We start from the raw sequence: 4724 nt of genomic DNA, 5'->3' as shown, positions 1-4724 counted from the left end.
TGTCCTAACATGGATGATCTGATCCCCTGAAAATCTCCCTGTTTTGGTAGATGCTATGGAAATTAGACGGTTCAGACAAATTCAACGATCCGTGTTCAATAGGATGGATGCTGATGATCGGACGACTAGGATGCTCCGATCGGGGAGATTTTTGGGGCACGGTCCATCCGTGGTGGGTTCCATCAAATCGACACGCAGGATGGTCGAACCATGGGGCCTGCTTGCATGGAGTGGGCATTGGATGGCGATATCCATGTCCGATGGTCGATGATGGAGAGGCGTCTGCATTCGATATGCAGTTGAATCCCATCAAGTAACCAAATAGGCCTGCTTGCATAGAGTGGGCATTGGATGGTTGCAATCCCATAAAACCCAAACAGGGCCCGGCGGCGCATGGGATAGAGATTTACACCACAAAGTTCCGACAATACCCTGGCATCATAAATGCATAGGATGGTCGTAATTCCATCCCACGTAATTCGCTGTAACCCACGCGCCCAAAAACGGCCTAGAAGTCCTCTATCAAGTTGATATTTTTGTTTTCCCTTTTACCCCTGTTTCCCTAACTTTATGAATAGATTAGTTGATAAACAAAAACTAAGAAAAACATGAACATCAACTTGATCCAAAACTTGAACCATAAATGTTTATTACCTAGTCCGTATTGTACTAGACTTCAAAACTGCCCCATTCTTTTGACTTATACCGTAAAATAATATTATAAAATGTACAATGCCGATAAAACCGTACACAACGATGCCCCTCGGAAGCCAGTAGCTAGGAACGGGCGGCGGTATTACACGAGAATCAAGACTATTGTGATCGTTCACAGCAAGTTTTTAGTATTGGGTGTCTCATCATCGGTGCGGATGGTACGTATCCAGGCCAATCCAGACCGTCGAAATCATTTGGCCCATCGTGGATGAATGATAAGCTTAAACTAAACTTGATGAAATAATATTAATGATCCAGTCGGTGTCATTCAACTGAACGGCTATATAAAAAAGGTCAACGGTCAAATCTCAATCAGTGAAATCAAATGGTTACCACCATTCAACCAGTGTACATCTCCCCAAAAGCTCCATCCAAAATGGATGAAGCAATTTGAACGGTCTGGATTGATGTGCCCAGAAAATGAGACACCCCAACAAAAAAATGGTGGGTTAGGTTAATGTTCTGGATTTGTAAAAGCAAGCCTGTGGTGGGTGGATGATACTCCAAGAGACTTCTAATCCTGGCCATCAAAGTCTTTGTCTTATGTGAGTCTAATTCACGCCACCGATGGAGGGCTACGATTGTCCCATTTTAAAAGATTTCCAGAATAATGGACCATCCATAGTGAGAGCCCGATCTGGGTCTCCGAACCATGGCCCCACTTACGTGAACTGAAAACCGCCCCACCAACTTTGAATTCCTCGGGAATCTAAACGGATAAAGGGTCTTTTTTTTGTTCTTTTTTTTTTTCATGGGGAACCACCGTCTACGCAGGACAGGACAACCAGCGTGTCTTACATGGGCCCACGTGAACGAACGACGGATTGCCTAATATTCCCGGAGCAGAACGTGTCCCCAGCTCTGTGGGCCCTTCATGATGGATATGTTTTATCTATGCCGTCCATCTGTTTTACCAGCTCATTTTTGGGCATGAGTTAAAAAATGAGGTAGATCCAAAGCTCAAATCAACCACACTACATGTAACAGTGGGACTATAAAGCCCACCGTTGAAATCTTTTTATTTGCCATCCAACCTGCTCGTAGGGTCACACAGACCTGGATGAAGGAAAAACACAAATATCAGCTTGATCCAAAACTTTTGTGGCCCCTGTGAGATTCTGAACGGTGGGTGTTCATTCCCCACTGTTTTATGTTGTGTGGTCCACCTGAGCTTTGGATCTGCCTCACTTTTTTTTATTATCTCATATTGAGTTGACAAAATCGATGAACGGCATGGATAAAACACATGCATCACGGTGGGCCGAACAGAGCTTGGGCCTGGCTGTGCTCCAGGGATATTCTTGGTGATGCGCCAATCCGGGACCTACATGAACGGCTGGTCCGATGTCAGGACCATCAATTGAATGGACACTACTATGAATAGCGTATGGTCCATCAAGTATGCTCCAGATCATTGATTTGTGTGGTTGGATGTGGCCCCTTTGAGATATTTCTTTTCAACGGCCTTTGTTCAACTGTGCACATTATCCATTCAGCTTAATTTTCTTGGCGGAGATGGTACAGGGGCAGTACCACAACACGGTCCTGATCATTGGACTATTTCTACACGTGGGTTCCAGTTAGCTCACGTATGAAATGCCCACCGGACTCATGGATGCACTCATTCCTTTAATTTTAAGCGTGGATCCCTTAAAATTTTATTTTACTTTAATATATATATATTGCAATGTGATTCGACCATATCATCATTCACTGCATTTAATGTTAAATGCAACAAGACATTAAATGCTGTCAATGATGATGTGGTCCAACCACACTGCAAAACCAGCTGGAGGCTTTCGCAGAAAGTTCCTGCGCTTGGATGCTAGGTGGGGCCCACCTTGATGTTTGTCATAAATCTACCCTGTTCATCTGTTGTTTTCTGAGATCATTTCAGGACATCATGCAGAAAATTAGATGGATACAAAACTCAAGTGTGCCACGTGAGAGGAAACAGTTGCGATTCAGTCACCACTGTTGAAACACTTTTAAGACCACAAAAGTTCCATATTATGATAAATTTTTAGTGTTTTCACTTCATCCCACTGTGAATGACCTTATAAACCGTTTGAATGGCATATAAAAATCAAGGTGGAGCCCAAAAGGGTTTCAATGGTAGAAATCTATTTCTCCAGTATTCCCTCTTGTATAGCCTACTTGAGTTTTGAATCCATATCGCTTTTGGTCATATGTCGTAAAATGATCTCAGAAAACGGATGGACGGGATGGATTTATCACAAACATCATGGTGGACCCCACCTAGCATCCCAGCGAAGGAACTTCCTGCGAAAGGCTTTCACAGGAGATCCGCGTCCCACTCTGCTTACTTGATCAAGGAGCATTGAAAACTAACTTGAAGAACACCTTAAATCTCATCTCTAAATTTTCACGGGGACTCTTTACAAGCCACATGTCAGCTAGGCCAAAAAATAAAAAAATAAATAAAAATGTGAAAATTAAACAAGTAAAATTTAAAATTTAATTTCTATCTTTTCCTGCTAGCCAATTGGAAGTTGTCACATGGATTTTTAAGAATCGGCATTGGGACTCAAGATAAGTCCCGGCCCAAACTGTGTCTAAGGCAAACATGAATATTGATATTTCCATTAAAAGAGAGCCTCAAGATTTGAATTGAGTTGCTTGTTGTGAGAGGTGGATTGTCCAAATGATCCCCACTCATTGGAAGGTAAGAGAGATAAGCTCCAGTAGTTTCGGAACTATTCATCTTCCCTTTCAACCTTAGTTTGATAAATTTAAAACTATTCTTCTCTTGGTATTGACGACATTCATGACTGCATCTCTATAATGATCAGCAATAACCCAAGACCAAAGACAGAGAATCTCGAGCACAAATTTCTAATGTAGAAAGGTGTTGCGAGAGGAAAGTCAGGTTCCATCACTACCACATGATTTATAGTGTAGATCTTGTTTGAAGAAGAGTGTTCCATCGTACCGCTTCTTACGCAAGCCAAAGCAATGTAACCCTCTTCTAGGGACGTAAGATGTATCCGAAATGATCCAATAATCGAACTCCCATCTTCTGTCGTTGTTGGATCCAGTGAATTACTTTGAATAGTTGTTTTCTAACATTAGCATCAGAGCTTTAGAAGTGTACATTCGTCACATACTTTTATTAACAATTTAATCTTTCTTCTCTTTTTTGTTGAATCAGTATTCTATAAGAAGGGATTACCATCCCTAACCGGATAGGCGAATAGCACGTCATAACCAACTTTGCCAAGTAAGGCAATAGTCAATTGCCAGTTGCAAATAAATTAAGAAATAAAAATAGTCATGCCCTCTCACGATCATCGGTCCATATTGATGGCTTATTTTTTGTGATTATCATCATGTCAATTGTCCTATCGGCCTGGACATCCTGTGATCGGCTTGTGTTTCAATTAGAGTGGACGTTTTCGACTAAGGGGCTGTTTTTCAACTTTTATGGTCGATTTTAGCCAAGATGGTTGAATTTTAACCAAGATGGTCAACTTTGATGTTTTTCGACCATGATGATTGATTTTGATGGTTTCGATTGATGTTTTCAACCAAGATAACCAAATTTTGATGTTTTCGACCAAGATGGTCGAATTTCAATCAACATGGACAATTTACACATTTTCGACTAAGATTATTAACTTTTGGCTGATTTCGATTAATATGTTAGATTTCAACCAAAATTGTCGTTTTCAACCAGATTAACTATTTTCGACCAAACTAATTTACTAGACCATATAATTACGGTGACCATATACTGTAATATTGACAAAACATATAGACCTAAAATGTGATTGTAAAATATTAGTCCGGATGTTTTAAGAGGTATAAGATTTTTCTGTATGGTCCATCTTCATTGGACTCGTAGGAGATGAGTGGGAGTTTCAAGGCTCCTTATTATAGGCGTATAAAATTAAGGATGGAAAAATCTCAATCCTAATTGTGTATGAAAAGGTGATTGCAGGCTTTTGTCCTATCTTTCGATTCAAAAATACATAACGGATTAAGATAAT

Source organism: Magnolia sinica, chromosome 13 (genome assembly GCF_029962835.1).
Source record: "Magnolia sinica isolate HGM2019 chromosome 13, MsV1, whole genome shotgun sequence".
Lineage (NCBI taxonomy): Eukaryota > Viridiplantae > Streptophyta > Magnoliopsida > Magnoliales > Magnoliaceae > Magnolia > Magnolia sinica.
This window is presented reverse-complemented; position numbering follows the sequence as displayed.